This window comes from Rhinolophus sinicus, chromosome 1, assembly GCF_057876585.1.
Source record: "Rhinolophus sinicus isolate RSI-liver-muscle chromosome 1, RSI-T2T, whole genome shotgun sequence".
In the NCBI taxonomy this organism is placed as follows: domain Eukaryota; kingdom Metazoa; phylum Chordata; class Mammalia; order Chiroptera; family Rhinolophidae; genus Rhinolophus; species Rhinolophus sinicus.
Window position 1 is genome coordinate 92,420,845 of NC_142501.1, and position 20,121 is coordinate 92,440,965.

The window sequence follows — 20,121 nt, forward strand, 5'->3', positions numbered from 1 at the left end:
GTCGCCAACTCCCCCTGTGAGGGGGAAGGCTTTCAGGTAACTCTGCACTTCCTGGAAACTTTCTCCCCCCTCCCGGCCCCCTTATTAACAAGTTATTGTGTTTTTGTGTGTTGCTCAGCAATTAAGGTCTTGCTGGAGTGTGGCAGCCTCCAGCTCCATCTGTGTGTGTTCTCCATGGCTTTCTCTGTCTTTTCGGGTGTAGTCGCTCCCTTTTCTCTCCCAGTTTCCCAAGCCTCCCCATTGACACTCTTCCTTTCAATCTCTTCCCCTGAATACCTGTCGCTGTTGGTCTTGTTACTGGGGTTACTTGTTACTTCAGGTGATCCTCTGAGGACCAGCCTGGTGGAGGAGTTGTCTCCATGTTCCCTTTTCCCAGCCTCCTCCCTTCTTTTGCCATCAGCTCCACAATTTGGGGACAGTGTCCCTACCCTTCAGAGCCAGAGGCTGCTAGGCGTCCTACCTTCCTGAAACTGATTTCGGGGCAAATTGTCCCTCTGCTTTCCAGCTTGGGTGGCAGTGTGGGGATTTTGGCTTCTTTTGGTAGAAAGAATTTTCTCAAGGGTCATGGGTTCTAGGGTGAGCCAGGGCTTTGGGTCACAAGGGCAGCTTCTGTCCCTGGATTTCTCTACCCCATGCCGCATCCCTCACCTGCTCCCTAGTCCCCTGCCTAGCTGATGGTGTAACCAGTGGATTTGGGGGAGGGAATGAGAGACACAAAGGAAAGGTTGATACTTGTGAAGAGTGGGGATGGGTTTCTCCCCTCCAGGTCCTTAGCTCAGGCTAAGGAGCCTTGAAGAGGAGAGCTCAGTAGTGTTGTCCTTACTACACTAACAATGGCAGGATACTGTGGTAATAATTATTATGCACAGAATAACCTTAAATAGTTTACCAGTTCTCCTCTTAGTGCAGGATAAACCTTTTCTTAGCCCCTTTCCTTCCTTTCTGTTGCCTCTTTGTCCCCCAGCACCCCCTCCCCACACACAAATGCAGGGAGCAGACATTAAAAGTAGGAGCCTACCCTGGAGAGGTTTGTGAGGAAGATGGAGGGAAAGGCAGTGAGCGAGCAGGGCCGGGAACTCTGCCTTTCCAACCACATGCCGACAAACACTATGGCAACCTGAATTCCAGTTCTCTCCCTTGAAGCTGCAGTGATTATATAATTCACAGGAGCAGTTTTGCCTCCATTCCTGGATGCGGTTCTCAGGTGAAAAAGCACCAGGATCCCTGTCTCCCCTCCATTCCCCATCCCCTTTTCCTTGGTCTTTGGCATTGCCCAGGTTTTTTTGTGGGAGGGGAAGAGGAGAGGAAGAGGGTGATGGAGGTGGAGAGAGGCAGACCTGGAAGGGCATGGATATTTATGAGGAAGGGGTTGCTGTGACTTAATAACCAAAGGGGCAATGAAACATAATTGGAGGTCAGAGTTTCAGGAGGGAGAGGAGAAGCCAAATGATTACCTCAGATCGGTGATGGTGACGAACCAAAGAGTGGAGAACTGAAAAAGTTGCCAGTGGTGGGGCTTTACATTCTCTTCCAGACAGGCTCAAAGGCGCTGACTGCATCAGCCCTTTTCACCCAGCTTTTCAGTGGGGTGTGTGTAGGGTCTGGGTATGGAGGCCCGTGGTCACCTCATCGGAACAGCCTGGAGGTTCTCTGAAGGTCTGGCTTTTGACCCTGGGTTTCGGGCTGGGAGTGGCTCATGTGAGCCTTGCCTCACATCTAGTGCCCTATCTGCTCTGGTTCCACACCAGCCTCCCACTTTTCTGGGCTGATTTTCCATTGCAGGCTCCAGCTAGCAAATGAGTTTCTTAATAGTTAACCATTCAACAAATAAAACATCAGTATGTCCCTTAATCTGCTGGAGACAAGGCAGAGGGGAAAAATGTGTTCTGGGAATGGAAGACACACCATACTTTCCTTTTAACTACTTAGGAATACAGTAGAATAGTAATCATGGTAATAAAGTCATGATATAGTGATCACAGTTAACTCTCTTTACACATCGTCAAAGGACAATGTTGCTTGTGCAGGTTAAAGGAAGTGTGACATTAGCTTCTCCTTCTCTGGACTCTGCATGGAGGAAACTGCAGAAAAAGGGATGCTGAGGTGCAAAATATTGTTCCTAGTGTGGCTCAGATACTTTCCTGCGAATCAGAATACTACATAATAGACTATATTACAAGGATCAATTATTCATCATGTCCATAGAGCACATGCTAATTTTGTTTTAGTGGGTGCTTGTACATACACACACGTACACACACACACACACACACACACTCACTCACTAAGACTGTTTGGACATTTCTGGTTCATCTTAAGTGGAGAACTGTTTTCTGCAGGTGGATGCTACACGTATAGCACTCCGCAAATGAAATGGTGAGCCATTAGCCCCTGGAGTTCTCCCTCAGTCTTGGCCATGACTTAAGACTCTTCAGTTTTCTCTTTGACTTAAAACTGCCTGAGGTGGCTTTTCTGTGATAAGACCGAGACTGAAGGAGTCCAGGGAGCATACTGAAGGGGATTTCGAAGCCCTGCTGATCTTTTTATCCCCGCTTCCCGTATAGGCCCCCAGCTCATTCTAGGCCCTTAATACATAACTGAACGAATGCAGTACCTGCATAAACCAATGAATGCAGACCTGTGGTTTCTGCCTCTCCCAGTAGGTGGCGCTCCAGGGCTTAGGAGTCAGGAAAGGGGCACTGCTGTAGGGTTTGGTGAGGAAAGATGTGAGAGGGTTTGGAGAGAGTTTCCTGTCAGCTGTGCCTCTGTCATCATGCCCACACCTGTCCACGTGCAGAAAACCCCAAAGACCCCAATGTGTGTCCCTATGCCACCGCACACACTGGAGGCCCCACCAGTATGACTGAGTCCCTCAGTGACCTTGCCATCCTCTGGTAATGAAAACCCACTTTGGACTTCTCTTACTCTATTGCACACTCTTCTTACTTCAGGTTTCTGTTTACCTCTAGCACGGACATCATCCCAGGGCTTTGAAGGAGCCTTTTGGTCAATTAGCTGAACTTGTTTTAGGTGTATATTAATTTTCCCCGTGATTTACTAAACTATAGTTTAGTAAACAGAGGGACCCATGGTTCCCAAGCCCAGTGGAGCATGAAGCGACCTAAAATTTGGGATCTGGAAACCTTACCCTATAGGGTTACAAAGCTTGTCAGCTCAAAGACAAGAAGGCATTTTTCTAACTTTATTAGGGCAAAGAAACAAAAACAACTGGGTACACTTCACAGCTGATTTCTGTTTATGAGAGTCTGGCTGGTCTCCTGCTGGGTAATGGGAGAAAAGCTCCCGAAACCTAGGTTAGGAAGTACCGAGATTTGTTCTAATTTTCAGTGATGTTTTCCAACTCCTGGTGTTTTCTTTTCTATCCCTTTCTTCACTTGGCTTTCTTAGTTGTTGTGGCAAGTTCTGTGAGGTCTGAGAAACCCTCGCCACCACGTGAAGAAGGGGTGAGGGAGTGGCTGTCAGCACTTTCTTCCTTTTACAGTAATTCTTCCCGCTTGGTGTTGCCGCTGTTTGCTATAGGGTAGTTACAGGTCAGCCAGCGTCCTCCCAACTGGTCCTTCGGGGACTCTGAAATCAGTGCTCAGCATTCAAAATCAGGGGATGATTTTAGTTTCTCTTGCAGCCTAAAGAAAGCTGATAGATAGTTTGGGAAGCACTGGAGACTTAATAACAAGAATAATTAGCAAACTAATCACAATCATTTCGCCTGTTTCGGAAGTCCATCCTCACTATTGCCTGTTTATGATGGGTACTGTGGAGGATAGCAGAAGACTGATTTAAAAAAAAAAGGCACTGGAGAATTGTTTTGCAAAACATCAGGTGCTAAATATTTAGTGACATGAGTGCTAAACATTCTGGTAATGAAACAACACTCCAAGCCATGACTGTCATTATTAAAATAATTTAGTAAACACCTGTTTACATGTCTCAAGGTTAGACATTGTATAAAAAAGTGACAGGATCCCTCTTGGAAAATGGAATGCCTTTCCCTGCTGTTTGAAAGCCAGGCATGTAGACTTGAACCTAACCCATCACAGAAAAAGCAAAATGAAGGGCGGAAGTAATTATCATGATTGTTTGACCCTAACACCCAGGTACCATGTTTCCCTGAAAATAAGACCTAGCCGGACAGCCAGCTCTAATGCATCTTTTAGAGCAAACATTAATATAAGTCCCGGTCTTATTTTACTATAATATAAGACCAGGTATAATGTTTGCTCCAAAAGATGCATTAGACCTGACTGTCCGGCTAGGTCTTATTTTCGGGGAAACATGGTATGTGGAAGAAGTCTTCTGTGTGTGTTAAATCCCAGATGGGGAGCTTATTTTTTCAAGAGCAGGCCTCACTGGCCCCATGTCACATTTTAGGCCTCCTTGCTCTTTCCTGCTAGGCTTTCGGAGCACTTGGAGGCAGCTGCTTGTGGCAAGAAGGGAACTAGAGTGGAGTCTCAGGTTCCCAGGAGCCTTGGGACCCTGGAGAGCCTAGCTGCAGTCCTAGCTGTGGTGTTGTGTGGGTGGGAGCCCAGGAGGGCCTCCCTGAGAAGCAGAGCTGGGAAATGGCTGCGAGTGTCAGGGAGCAAGGCTGGCGGGAGGCTGAGGAACACAGGAAGAGGCCCAGCTGACTGGGGGTGTCTGTGGGGGAATTTGGAGAACACAGTTACTACTTGTGGAACTGAATTAAATTTAAGTTGGGATTTAAGGGACATAGGAGAGCAGTTTGGGCCTGGAGTTCAGTAGTCAGACAGAGGTTGAAAATAGGCCCTCACTTCCCCAGAGACGAGGGAACTAACGGGATAGTTAATCTGGCTTTGAACAGAGGATGAAGAACGGGTAGGTTAACTGGCAAGAAACCAAAACCCATCAGTTCCTCCCTTCCAACACCCCACCAAACCATGCTTGCCAACATGTTCACTTTAAAACGGTCTTGTGTTGTACTGTGTGTGTGGGGTGTGTGGGGGGATCAGGGGGAAGGGTGGTTCTAGACTCATGTGCTTTGTAGGGTTTGTCAAATAGACACAGAATAAATGTAATGTCTTTTTGGGGATTTACTTCCTAGGATCAGAACATCTTATGGGTAAAAGCAACCACAGGGACAAAGCCTGTTTCCACTTGAGAAAGCAGAGGCCCCCAAAGAGTCAGTCACTCAGGCAGGGATGTGACAATAGATGGGTTCCTCAGTCTCCTTCCCCCCTGCTTTCTCTTGACTACACTTGGCACATGGTAGACACTCTAAGAGCTTTGTTTCGGTGTCTGGTTAAGTTTTGCGTGGTCAACCTCTCAACCTCTCACTGTCCTTTCTCGCCACCGACCCCACCTTTGTACTGGCTTAAAATAATTTCTGAGATGTTAGATTTGGAAACAGGGTGGGGGAGGGTGGGAGTATCTATCATTGGAAAGGTTTAAAAATAGTATTTTAGACTACAGAGTAATAATACATGTCCATAAGGAACTCCAGCAAAATTCACATCACTATGTTGTCTGCAAATGGTTATGCCTCCAAGCTGTTTTATGTGCTCGCTTCCTTTCTGCCCCAAATCTAGGCTTGTTTCAGCCCTTCAGGGAGAGAGGGGTGATGAGAGGCCAGGCTGTGTGTAGGACTTTCCTTGACAAGCTGTTGGGTGTTCTTTGTGGACTGGCCAGCTCTGCTGCTGGCCAGGGCATGGAGACCCAGATTAACTGCAAGCTAAAACTGTGGGGACATTCAGGTTGCAGCTGTCCAGAGGACAGGCTGCTATGGATTGTACCTGAGTTGGAAGAACAAAGGCTTGTCCTTGCTTCCATTTCAAAGTTGGTTTCCTAGGACCCTTACTTCTTCCTGGAAGACATTGAAATAAGGAGTGGTGGCTGAAGTTCCACACACGGAAGGGAATCATCCGCGACCTGCCTCTGACATGCCCATCATCCCTGCAGCGTTCACTGCCTGACTTGTTTGATTCTCTCAAAATCCTCTCCCAGAAGCTGGGAGGCCTTGCAGGCTGACTTGGTTTCTCTCTAGCTTTAAGGCAGATGCGTGAGGCAGACTCCGCTTAGAGATACGGCCTTGGAGATCCCTGGAGGACGCCACCATTTCAGAACAAAGTGTTGCGATAATTTCATGAAATGTTCAAGCTGCCAATTTGCCAACAGGGGTTTCTTTGAATACACGCGGCTACCCTTGGTGCTGCCCACTTGAACTTAGCTAAAAGGAAAATAAAATAATCTTGTCTCCTGTCCTTTAGAGAACCGAGCCAAAATCCAGACAGCAAAGGAACGTTCTTCCCTGTATTGCCTGTGGGGAGAAATGTTGACTTGATTACTCAATTAAGCTCAATTTACTTTGTAACCATTGTGTCATGTTCAGTCATATGTGTGTGTGTGTGTGTGTGTGTGTGTGTGTATATATGTATATATATATATATATATATATATATATATATATATATATATATATGTATATAGTTCCTTCCAAAATAATCCATATTGGGCTACAACCTTTCAAAGATGTTAGCACAAGTAAAATAAAGAAAAAAAAAAAAAAATAAGGCTACGTGGCTGGATGGAGTCACATTCTTTGATTTGCTCTCTTTCTCTGAAAGCATTGAAGGAATCAGGTCTCATCTTTTTCATCCATAAAATGGAGATAATATTCCTTAGCCAGTCAGCTCCCCAAGGCAGCTGTGAGGCTCTAAATGGGAGAATGAGTGTAAATCACTGGAAATATCAGTTGTTCTTATCAGAGAGCAGGGCATTAGAGTTTGAAAAAGCAGTGCCATGAAACAACTTTCAAAGCATTTCAAACAACTTTGTGCATGTTGTTGGATGGCTGACATTATTCAGAATTTCAAGGATGGAAATGTAAAGCAGAGAAGCAGAATCTGAGGTGCTCTGACTGATACCAGAATAATCCAGGAAGAAGTGAAAAATCAGTCAGGAGAGGCCTGCTAGTTTGGTTTTCTTGACAGCTGTCAGCCATCCTGAGGCCAATGGGATCCCAGAACTTGATGCAGGGTGTCCTTATGCCCTGCTGCTGTCCACTGCCACACTGCCATCTTCTCACGTCCTCGGCACAGGACAACCTGTCTTCATCCTAAAGTCTAAAGCCAGACTGGTCGGAAGTTGTTTGGTGGTCCAAATATCCGGAAATGGGGCCACTGAGAGCAGGAAGAACACCACCTGGGCAAACAAACTCTTCCCTTTCCGACATGAATTCCCCAAACCTAAACACAGCACAGAAGGACAGACTGCCTGGAAAATAAAACTTTGCTTCAAATGTAAACCTTGGCTTTGGAAAATAAACGATTTTTTTTTTTCATACAGCAAAAGTGCTGGAGGTTTGTAGATAAAGAGAGGGAATAATTTCATATAGCATCTTGAGACACTTATCAAAATAGGAAAGGACTTTAATCTTTAATTTCACATCTTAAGTGACAGATTAGCCTTTAGTTTCCTAAAGCACAAATAATCTCATCATCAAAAAGTGTGTTGGGAAACTTACATTTAAGTGTGTGCCTTGCTCCCCACACCACGCCTCCTCCTCTTCCCAGCCTCTGGTCCTTTGTATGATCTGTGGAGCCATCATGTTTTCATTTTTATTTAAAAAAATAAACTACATTGAAGAATATCTACCTTTTCCTATTCTAGAATGGCGCAGGAGTGGTAACTACCACTTACCGATCCTGGTGAGCCGCCATCAGTGTTCTTGGTGCTTTGTGCTCTTAGTATCGTGTCCTTACATCAGTCCTGAAAAACGGTGTTTTTCAGATGGGGAAGCTGAGGACCAAAGACCTTAAGTAATGCGGCCAAGGTCACCCAGGCAGTGTTGGAGCTGAGAATTAAATCCAGGTCTCTCAGACTTTCAAAGCATTTGTTCTTTCTGTTGTTTCTCCACGTGGGGAAGAAAGAGGAACCTACCATCTGTCATCTTGGAGGAAGCACCGCGAGTTAGCTCGCGGACCCTGGCTTGGGTTTGCTCTGGAAACTCCAGTGTCTGCTGGTACGTGGGGAGACAAACGGCTGAACACCATTCTTCTTTGATGGCTGCTCTGTGGTCAGTCTGCATGACTCCCCTGTCGTCCCGTTCCCTAGCTGTTCATTTATTTCCCTGGTTTCTGCCGGGCCCTCTTGGGTTCTGCAGATCCCTCTGTAGACCAACGGAAGACCTAGATCCGTGAGCCTTGGCTTTGAGCTGACCACCCATGGCATGGCCTCGCTTACCACTGCTTCTTGCAGTGTCTTCTCAGGAATTTCCTCCTGGAAAATAGATGCTCTCCATTCTCAAACAAGATTCTGATGCGTTCCGGGGGACCATCCTTGGAAGCTGAGCTCCCTGGACTCCGTGCCTTATTTATTTATTTATTTATTTATTTATTTATTTATTTATTTATTTATTTATAAGTAACATCTCTGTGGAGATATAATTCACAAACCATAAAATTCACCCTTTAAAGTTACAGTTGAGTGGTTTTTAGTTTCCCGCCCTTCTTCTACCTCCACCCCCCACTCCAGTTCAAGCCATTGTTTCTCAGTCTAGTTGTGTATGACACAGCTCCCTGACCCATGCTGGTATTAGGAGCCTTGCGCTCCCCACTTGCGACCGCGTTAGGAGCACAACGCTCCAGCCACCTGAGCCACCGGGCCGGCCCCGTTTTCAGTTTCTTACACAGCTGTGCAGTCATCACCACTGTCTAATTCCTGTACATTTTCATCATACCCACTCCCCCACCACCGGAAAAAACCAAACCCTACCCCACTGGCAGTCACGCTCTGTTCCCCGCTCCCTCCAGCTCTGGCAACCACAGATTTGCTTTCTGTTTCTGTGCATTTTCATGCATTATTGACAGCGATAATAATTCTCCAATTGGAGTTCGCCTGTATAGTCTAACTGTTGGCAGTGCATGTCACGCATCTCAGATCTAGGGATGTTGTGACAATCTACATGGTAAATGATGGCGTTAAAGGGAAGTATGTGAGATTAGTTAAGGGTCATTTGTAGGTGAGATTCAGCCCTTTCAGTTACATGAAAAGTGGTTTTAAGATTTGCTTCTTTTAACTATATCACTATGTTTCCCCAAAAATAAGACCCAGCCGGACAATCAGCTCTAATGTGTCTTTTGAAGCAAAAATTAATATAAGACCCGGTATTATCTTACATTATATTATATTATACCCATTATTATATTATATGTTATAATATATACTATTATATACTATCATATGATATTAAAGACCCGGTCTTATAGTAAAATAAGACTCAGTCTTATATTAATTTTTGCTCCAAAAGACGCATTAGAGCTGATTGTCTGACTAGGTCTTATTTTCAGAGAAACATGGCAGTAAAGCTAAGTAAGTCTCTAAGTGTTATCTACTGAAAGTTGAAGAAGATATGAATTATGACCATTAAAAATTTTTTTATTATGGAAATATATAGATAACAAAATTTGCCATTTTAACAATTCTTAAGTATATGCAATTCAGTGACATTCCTTGTATCCTCAATGTTGTACAGCTATGGCTGCTATCTATTTATAAAGCTTTTTCACCACTCAAAGAGAAAGTTTGTAACCGCTAAGCAGTAACTCCCGGTTCCTCCCACTCCTCAGCCTCTGGTAACCTCTAACCTACTTGCTGTCTCTATGAATTTCCCTCTTCTAGGTATTTCACAGGAGGGGAGTGGCACAGTGTTTGTCCTTTTGTGTCGGGTGTGTTTCACTTAGCATGTTTTCGAGGTTCATCCCTGTTGTAGCGTGTGTCAGAACTTCATTCCTTTTCATGGCTGAGTGATATGTGTGGTAAGTATACACCACATTTGTCTCTCCTTCTGCTTGTCTGTCTCATCCAGGGGCACCTTTTGGCTGCTATAAACATTACCATACAAGTCTCTGTCTGAGTCCTTGTTTGAATTCTTTTGGGTGTATGTATATCCCTAGGGTGGAATTGCTGGGTCTGAATTATGACATTTTAGTTATAAGAGCCTGTTTCTTTGTGCGGCTTCCCGAGTTTGAGTCCTGTGTAGATGAGAATGTAGTATTAGGAAATTTCATTGTGCCAGTAATGAAGGTCTTATATTTTCTCTGGGCTCCCAGTGCCTATATCAGAAACTTGACTTTAATTAGGTGTTTGACAGTCTAGCAGCTGCCTTTTGTTGAGTGACTGATGCTGCCTCTGTTCCAAAAATAATGAACTTCTCTAGATCCAGTTCAGTGTTCACCTCCGAGCCGACTGAGCTTTGTAACCCGACAGGAAATGGGTGTTTGACAGGACAAAGCTATTTCGTCTGTCTGTTTCTGTCTCTCCATCTGCCTGTCGGTCCAGTCCAGGGGCATCCATGCCGTGGACAGAGGTGTCCAGTCCAGCAGTCATCAGGGCGCTGGGAGAGGACGGTTCCCTGCCATGTCGTTGGGCTGGGTCGTCCTCGGTGACTGCTGAGCGTCCGCGCTGGTGGAGGCCGCGTGGCCTGGTTTTTGAGGGGTCTCTGTCTCAGCCTGGGAGCTGCCTGTGGGGGAGCTATGTCCCATGGGCTCACGCCTACTCCTCATATATTTAAAATGTGCAAAGGGAGGAAGAAAACGTGTGAAGGGAAGAGAAAAATCAGGGGAGAGGAGAATCCGGAAAGGAGGGAGGAGAGGAAGAGTGGGTGAGCAAGACAGAATCATAACCCTGGGCGGGGCCTGTGCTGGGCATGGGTGGCCCCATCTGTGACTCAGGAGGCCCCTTCCCAAACTTGGGATGTTGATGTGTTTTGTAACTGTTTTGCCTAAAAGTAATAACATCACCTTACATTTTAATTGTTCTAAAATACTTTTTAAATCCTTTTCACATCTAGTATTTCATCTGTTCTTAAAAAGAAAAATCTGTTGAAGTAGTGGGACAAGTTTTATTATTATTCCCATTTGTTCAGATGAGGAAACCAGGCTTAGAGAATTTGAACAATGCCTGGTTAGGGAAGGAAAAAACACTAGTCAGATTAAAAAAAATGTTATTAAAATATAGCTAACATACAATATTATATTAGTTTCAGGTGTGCACAATAGTTATTCAACATTTATGTACCTAAATAAGTGATCACCATGATAAGTCCAGCAACCATCTGACACCGTACCTGCTATCACAGTATTACTGACTGTATTCCCCATGCTGCACGTTACATCCCCACGACTTACCTGTTTCATATCTGGAAATTTGAACCTCTTATTCCCCTTCATCACTCCCTCCTTTAAAAAGTTTTAATTACAGTTGACATTCAATATTATTTTATATTAATTTTGGGTGTACAGCATAGTGGTTACACATTTATATAATTTAAGAAGTGATCTCCCTGACTAATCTAGTACCCACCTGGCACTGTACATACTTACCATATTATTGACTATATTCCTTATGCTTTACTTTACATCCACATGACTATTTTGTAACTTGTGCTTCTTAATCCCTTCACCTCTTTCACCCTGTCCCCAACCCCCTTCCATCTATCACCCCAACAGATCTAGTTCCTATCTGACACCACAATATTATTGACTGTATGCCTTATTCTATACCCTGCATCCCCATAACTACTTTGTAACAACCAATTTGTACTTCTTAATTCCTTCCTCTGTTCACCCACCCTCCAAACCCCCTCCTGTCTGGCAACCATCAAAATGTTCTCTGTATCTGTGAGTTTGTTTCTGTTTTGTTTATTTTGTTCTTTAGATTCCACACATAAGCAAAATCACATTGCATCTGTCGTTCTCTGTCTGACATACTCCATTCAGCACAATTTCCTCTAGGTCCATCCATACCACCACAGATGGCAGGACCCCATTCCCTTCTTTCTGGTTGAGCAATATTGCGCTGTATATTCGTGCCATTCATCCATCGACAGACACCCGGGATGCCTTCACCTCTTGGCCATTGTAAACAATGCTGCAATGAACATATGGATACACAGGTCCCCTTGAAGCAGAATTTTGGTTTTTTTCAGATAAATACCCTGAAGTGGGATTACTGGGGCCTTCTTTGTCTCTTGTTATAGCCTTTGCTTTAAAGTCTATTTTGTATAAGTATTGCTGCCCCAGCTTTTTTTTTGTTTCCATTTTCATAAAATATTTTTTCCAACCCTTTATTTTCAGTCTGTTTGTGTATTTAGATCTGAAATGAGTTTCCTTGGCAGCATATGTATGAGTTTTGTTTTCTTACCCATTCAGCCCTCCTATGTCTTTTGAATGGAGCATTTAATCTATTTACATTGAAAGTAATTGTTGATATGTGTGTACTTATTGCCATTTTATTATTCATATTTGTTTGTCTTTTTTGTTTTTAAAGCAGTCTCGCTAAAATTCCTTGTAATACTGGTTTTGTGGTGATGAACTCCTTCAGCTTTTCCTTGTCTGGGAAGCTCTTTATCTGTCCTTCAATTCAAAGTGACAGCCTTGCTGGGTAGAGCAATCTTGGTTGTGGGTCCTGGCTTCTCATCACTTTGAATATTTCACATCAATACCTTTTGGCCTGCAATTATGATGTGTCTTGCTGAGGGCCTGTTTGCTTTCATCTTGTTTGGGACTCTTTGCATTTCCGAGGCTTGTACATTTCTTTCTTTTAACAGGTTAGGGAAGTTTTCTGTCATTATTTCTTCAAATAGGTTTTCAGTTCCTTTCTTTCTCTCTTCTCCTTCCGGTACCCCTATGGTGCGAATGTTGGTGCTCTTGATGTTGTCACAGAGGCCCCTTAAACTGTCCGCCTTTTTTTGGATTCTTTCTTCTTTATGCTGTTTTGATTGGGTATTTTGTGCTACCTAATCTTCTAAATCACCGATTCCATCCTCTACTTCATCTAATCTACTGTTCATTCTTTCTGACTGGTTCTTTTATATGTTTTCTATCTCCATTTTTATGTTTCCTATTGCTTTTTTGAAGTTCTCCCCGAGTTCATTGAACATCCTTATAACCAGTGTTTTGAATTCTGTGTCTGGTAGCTTGCTTGTGTCCATTTTAGTTCTTTTTCTCTTTGTTTTGTTGTTTTATTTGTGAGATCTTTCTTTGTCCTCTGGTGGGGACTTCCACAGATGTCCCTCCTGATCTTTAATGGTCACACATGGGTGTGAGACCAGCCCGTTCTGTGCCTCTGCCCCTCCTACCAGTCTCGAGGTGGCTTCTTCTTTATTTACTTAGTCGTAGGGCTTCTGTTCAGCTAGACTTCAGGCGATTCTCAATGCTGGTTATTCTGTAGTTTAGTTGTAATTTTGATGTGGCCCTCGGGGGACGGGGGATAAGCACAGTGTTTACCTGCTCTGCCATCTTGACCAGATCCTAGTCAGATTATTTTTTTGAGAGAATATTGCATGTTAGACTTTACCGTATGTTTATCCTTCGTGGTCTCACATATGTTATTTCATTTATTCCTTACAGGAGCCCTGTTAAAATCAGACAGTCTTTGGTGACAGAATAGGCCAGAAACCCCATCTCTTGACTCTTGGTCCACGCCCTTTTAGTAGCCTGACTGTTAGGGCACCTGTATCATCTGTTAGGGCACCGTGTCCTGACTTACGCACAGATCTCAAAGCCTCATGTGCGCTAAACCTGCGTGAACCTGTGCATCTTTCTGCCCTATACCCATCTCTGTGATTGGTGGGTTCACTGGGCATAAGTGTCTGTGTTTGTGTGTGTATGTTTTTCTTTCTTAGATTAGCAGAGTTTAGTATGCTAAGACAGAAATACAAGTCAGGTACTTGAAGGCCGATACACTTAGTTTAATCTAACTATTGGAAAGTTCCTCCTTGTGGGCTCTGCCTCCAGATCCCCTCCCCGGTCCCGCTCATAGGGGTGTCTGGGCCACTGTCCAGAGCTGAGATGTTGCACAGTGTTTCTCCAAGGTCAAAGCCTCTGGTGCCATGTTTGGCTGCCCAACACATCCTGGAGATTCAAGCTACACATCCAAGGGGATGACAGTGACTCAGAGCTCATGTTTGGTCTGCAATGGATAGGATCTTGTGGCTCTGGTTTTCAGTGATTTAAAACGCAAACATTTTGACTTATGCCCAACTGTCTGAAAGACTGGGAGATAAGAAGTCTTTTCCCAGGATAAATTGACTATGAAATGTCCCTGAATATGGAGTATCTCATGCCAGTTGTGGTGAAATTATCCTAGGTTGTTTTCCCCCTCCCAGAACTGGGATGGTTAGTTATTCACAGAAAGTTATGGAGCGTCTGCTGTGTGTGAGGCAGTTTGTTCATAGGCTCCCTAGGTTCAAGGAGACCTTCCAGGTTACGGCCCCTCAATTATCCTTTCCTTTAGGGAGTGTGTAGTCTAGTAGGAAGTAAGATACAAGCTCACATACACAGATACATAGACACCCACAACTATAATAAAAATTGGAATATGCTTGATGTTACAAGGAGGTAAAGCTGAAAGGCTCACAGGCTGAAAGAAGGAGCATGATATAGTCAGACAGAATAAGTGGGGAAAGCATAGATGAAGGTGATAACATAGCTGAACCTTGAAAGAAATAGGGTATTGAGGAAGGGTGGACTTTCTCAATGCAAAGAATGGTGTAGTCAGGCATCTACATCATCCCTGAGGTGAAGCTGAACAATAATGAATGTCAACTACAATTTTATATATGCATATATACTTACAAGAAGCGGAGTACAGCATTAGGAATAGAGACAGTGGAAATGTAATGGCTCTGTGCGATGTCAGAGGGATAGTGGATGGGGGGGTTGTCACTGCGTGGGGGACATAAATGATAAATGTCTAACTTATTACATTGTTTTGTGCACCTGGAACTAATAAAAAATGTTAAAAAAAGAAAAAAAGAATGTCAATAATGTGTTGATAGGCATATGCATTGAACTGTAATGGAATCATGAGTTAAGTTTCACTAGAGCACAGGTTATATTTGGAGGAGAAATAGGAGGACATGGTAGAGAAGGTTGGAATGGCAGGAAAGGGATATCATGTAGATAGCCCTTGTATTGGGCTGAAGAGTTTGCACCCCATTTGGTACGCAATGGAGGGCTTTTTAAGGTGTTTGAGTGGGGACTGGTGTGATCAGAGCTGCTCTTCCAGAAGCCCAGTCAGGGAGAAGTGTGGGGGTGAGGTGGGGGTGCTAAGGCTGCAGGCAGAGGGACAGTTCTGAGGCTTTTGCTGTAGTCCACGCAAGGGAAGGAAGATGGGATTTTTCTCAACAAAAGCTAGAGAGCAAGGCAACCCTTTGCTGTTATCTAGATGGGAAGGGTGGAGGGTGGGTTTGGAGGGCAAATGGAAGATGCTCAGCACACATGCGGAATACGAGTTTCTCTTCAAGGTGATATTGAAGCTGTGGAAATGGGCAAAATTATTAGGGAGAAAGGACAGAGAGAAGGAAATTATGAAGGGCCTGAAGACCCATAGGGACAGGAAGAAGATGACGTGGAGGAGACAGAGCCAGAGTGGCCAGGCAGGTGGGAGCAGCCTTGCTACTGCAGGGCCACGGCGGCCAGGGCAGAGCCAGCTGTCAGGGCTGAATGGAGCAGTGGGGAGGGAAGATGGCGCTGAGGGAAGCCCCGCTGGGTTTGGTGGTTTGGGTATTGCCAGTGGACAATGGTTGTGAGTCAGACTGCACAATGCTGGGTGTGGTGGGCATGAACTGGGGGCACATGTGGACCACTCTCAAGAATTTTGACTGAGTGGAACAAGAGGGGATGGATTTGTTGGCACGGGAAAGATTGGAAATGGAAGAGAGGAGGGCTATTGATGAAGCAGGTCTGGAAGAAGGCAGTAGGCAGTGTGGTCAGGGACAGGAGTGAAAGGTTTCACCCAGCCAAGGAGGTGGAATCCTGTCTTCAGAAGCAGACACGAGGTAAGCAGAGGGTGAGAAAATGTAGAGTGATGCTGGCAGGTAGAGCTTCAAAAGGACATGCTAGGGGTGTGAGGGAGCGGGGCGCTGGAGGCCGAGAGACATTGGCGGCTGGTGTGGAGACTGAGCTGGCAAAGACAGGAAGAGGTCACAGTGAGCAGAAAACACAGTGGGACATCCCAGAGGAGTTAGGGGCCAGCAGTGCTACACTTCCCCAGAGAATGGCTCCCCAAAATTGAGTTTGGCAAAGTGAGGTACGTAAGACTAGGTCCAGGGGCTGCAGGCTCTAGTTCTGTAAGGAGACAAGCGAAGCTAGAGTTAATGTGGGAGAACTGAGGTGGCTGATGGGATGGGGGTCCCAGGACACAGGATTTTAGGAGCTGGGAGTCTGACCTCTAGCCTGCCTGTATTCATATGGGTTATTCTTCAGAATGGCTGGGTGGCCCTTGACATGTGAGTGGATGTACAAAGGGGCAGGTGGACCTTTGAGGAGCATGAGAAGAGGAAAATGGTGAGCCCAGATGGTGGGGCTGGTGGCAGCGTAAGGAGGGTTGATGCAGGGTGGGGGAATAGGGTTGCATGTGTGCGCTCGTGTGTGTGTGTGTGTGTGTGTGTGTGTGCACGTGTGCACACGTGTAGGTATGTATATGGAGACAAACTTCACTGGCTGCACAATTTGGTCCCTGAGTCCTCAGGGCACGGACACCAAAGCAGAGACCCCATGGTCCAGAGATCTGAGATTGTGTTCAAGGCAGGGATGGAAGGAAGCAGGTGACATCAGTGGATGTGGAGAGGCGACATCACACATCTGCTGTCACGGACTGTCCGGTGTTATGGACAGGAGCTTGCACTGCTGGCCTCAGTCATGTCTGAAGAGTGGAGAGGAGTGTTCTGGGCAGTTCAGATCGAAGTGCCGGCTTACGGGTGGTTACCCGAGGATGACCCGCCCTCAAGCTGCACCCACCCCTATCTCCCCACACCCGCAGCCACACCTGCCAAGCTTTTCCACCTATGACACTTGCTCTCGAGACTGTGTTAGCCTCTGTGGAGTGTTATGTCCTGTGATTTTCCATCCTTATATCAGAACATCATATTTCTGAGAACAGAACATTAAATTTTTTTCTTTATCCCCTCCCCTCTCCTAACTCCACAACAAAAATCTTCCAAAGCATTGGGAAATCTCAGGTTGGATCCCACTTGAGCTTTGCAGTCTTGGATTTCCCTATAATCATGAAAAATATCATGAATTTAATGAAAGGATGTGAGTTTTTAGTGCCAAAGTCAATAGCTCTTTGAATGCCACGGGACTATGTTCCCCTGGGCGACGCTGAGTTTACTTTGGTCCAGGAAGGAGTTAAGGAGCAGGAGGCACTCCAGACTCTGCCCCAGTCCCTCTCACATGTGCAGCGGTGCCGATTGTATCAATGGGCTGGAGGGTCTTTTCCAGAGGTGGGAGGGGGGCTGTGGCCGTAAAGGCCCGGTGTCCCCAGGCAGGGAGGCTGGGCTCCTGCACTGCCACTCAGGTTCCTCTGCACTGACCATCATGGTGAAGCGCATAGTCCAGTGGCCCAAGTCCCGCCTCTTTCCTGCAGCTCCCGGTGCCCATGCCTCACCTCCTCCACTTCAGACCTGACTGGAAGCTGGGGGGGCCTGGGGACCGTGGGGGTGCTTTGCCTGGAAGCGGTGTTCTTTTCCATTCTTGGCTGTTGCCTCCCCGGGAACAATGTGTTGTGACAGTCTGTGGGGATTGTCATGGCCAGCCTTTGGCCACCATGTCACCCTGTCTGGCCTCATCTGGAAAACCTACTTGCAGAGCTTGGCCTTATTCTAGTAAACCTCAAGGGCAATGCTGACCCCAGCTCTACCTCTTGCTGGGTCTGGGCAGCAGAAGCTGTGGGGTTTTCCCTTCTTTCCGCTCTGGTGAAACTTGGGCAGAATGTTGTTTCCCTCCGAGAGAGTCAGTGGTGGACTGAGCTGGGCCCACATGGGCAAGTTTCCTAATACCAGCCGCGGTCACTCTCTACACAGCTGATCCTCAGCATTTCTTTAACATTTGCCTTCGATAGAACGAAGGAGGAGAAAGAAAATCCCAAAGAAGAAAATGACCAGAAGAAAAATGTTCCTGGATTGGTGAAGCAATGAAATAGTTCTGGTGTCTCTGAGAAGTGGGCTCAGCTCTTCTTTGAGATATGCGCAGGTACCCCAGTGTATGGTCATGCTCAGGTGCGCTTGGCCCATAATTAGACACACGTCAGCCTCCTGCGTGGTCAGCGAGATCACGGCCGGTTTGGAAGGGAGAGGATACCGTGGCAATAAAGGCCATCTAGCTTGTGTATCTCAGGCTCAGGAGCAAATGAACAGACATTCTAAACCAAAGACTCATCGGGAAAGGTTCCCCTAACACTGTGGGCCAAATGCTTACAAGTTCTTTGACGAGGATCTACATGTGGTGTGTGCATGGGAGAGAGAAGCAGCAAAGAGGAGGAGGGAGTAGCGTGACTTACTTGAAATCCTGGAAGACAGAATGTGTCACGGGGTGCAGGCATATCTGGGCGCAAGGAAACCTGTAAAGTTTAGATGGACCTCTACCTCTTGTTTGGCATTTTGATCGATTCTTTTAACTTTCACGTGTCTAGGGATGTGCTACCCCCAGCCCCCTCCCCTCAATTAAGAATCTGTTTATTCTTTCAACCCCATTTATAAAGGATTATTACATGAATATTGCAAAGGGATTAATTGTAATACAGCAGGAGAAAACTTTGTGTGTCTGGTTCTTTATGTCCTGTCAGCTGCCCGGGGAAATTGCAGTGTAGGCTCAAATGCTTAGAGTATTTCTGAGCTAAGTTTTCTCTGAGAAAGAACATCTAGGGGCTGCAGCAGGAAGAGTGTCAAACAACCCTGCTCCATGACTTCAGAAACAGTACCAGAGAAAAAGCGTTGGGGCTTTAAAGGCATGGGATGTCCTGTGTTTCCTTGTCCTGTGTATGAAACTGTTGAGGGGGTTCTTGAATTGGCGTGCTTTATCTTCCACGCAGTAGATGTGACTAAGAAGTCACACTTGCTCCTAGGGCAGTCTGTGTGAGGAAGTTGTATTGCATCTTGCATTCCTTTCCTTCCTTGTTTTTCTTTGCCTGCCTACATACAGAAGCACACAATTTGCAGTTCTTTTAGCGATGGTCTACAGTCATAAACTTCCTCAGTCTTTGTTTGAAATTGTCTTTTTCCCCCCTTTTGTCCTCATTCTTCAAAGATAGTTTAATTAGGTACAGAATTCTGTTAGCAATTATCTTCCTTTAGTAATTTGAAGATATTCCACTATCTTCTGGACTCTACTATTGCTGATGGAAAATCTACTGTAAGTCCAAATCAATATTCTGATTTTTAAAAAGATGTTCTCTTTGTCTTTAGTGTTATGCCATTTTACAAAATTGTGTTAATATGTAAATTTTAAAAAAATCTTGCTTTATACTTTGTGAGATACTTCAGTCTAAGAATTCATATTGGTCACCAGTTCTGGAAAATTTTGTCATTTTCAAATATTGCCTTTCCCCTAGCTTTTCTGTTTTATTTTCTGGAGTTCTAGTATTAAAATATGTATTGACCTTTCTTATTTTACCTTTTCTCTTAAATGCTCTTGCATATCCTGTATTTCATTGTCTCTCTTTGCTACATTCTGGGTAATTTCTCTAGCTCTATCTTCCAATTCACCAGTTTTTTCTTCATTTGTGTCTAATCTGCTGTTTAATCTTTAAATGCTTTTTATTTTCAATGACTTATTTCTAAAAGTTCTATTTGGTTCTTTTTCAAATATTTTGGTTTTTTTTGTAATCTAGCTTTTCCCTTTATGGTTTCTATTCCATATTTTAGATTGTTAATCATTTTAAACACACACACACACACACACACACACACACACACACAACTATTTATAGTCTATTTTAGGTTCTCTTACCTATTTCAGCCCCTGGGGAATAGTTATCCTGTTTCTTGTGACTGCTGACTTTCACTGATGGTGGATTACTTCCTTCTGTGACATTGAAATTTTGTGTGTGAGCCCATCTTCTTTCTGAAATTCTTTTTCCCATGAGGTTCTAAGCACCCTGAATTGTGCAGGTGTTGCAATAGTGTTGTTTTGCATTTGCCTCCAGTGGGCAATTTTAGTGGTTTCACGGGCCTGGAAACAGTTTTCAATATTAGCTTCTTGACTTGGAGTTCCCACCGCATTCTGGTGCTTTAATTTGTCATGAGAAAAACTTTCACACCCAGAATCTCATCAGAGACAGGCGGAACATGTATATAGAATGGGCTGA

General features: G+C 44.9%; 1 protein-coding gene across 45 annotated transcripts in view; it reads left to right on the top strand.

Moving 5' to 3' along the window:
- CACNA1C (calcium voltage-gated channel subunit alpha1 C) overlaps positions 1 to 20,121 on the top strand; it is a 721,586-nt gene that overhangs the window by 82,451 nt on the left and 619,014 nt on the right. The window lies entirely within an intron of this gene.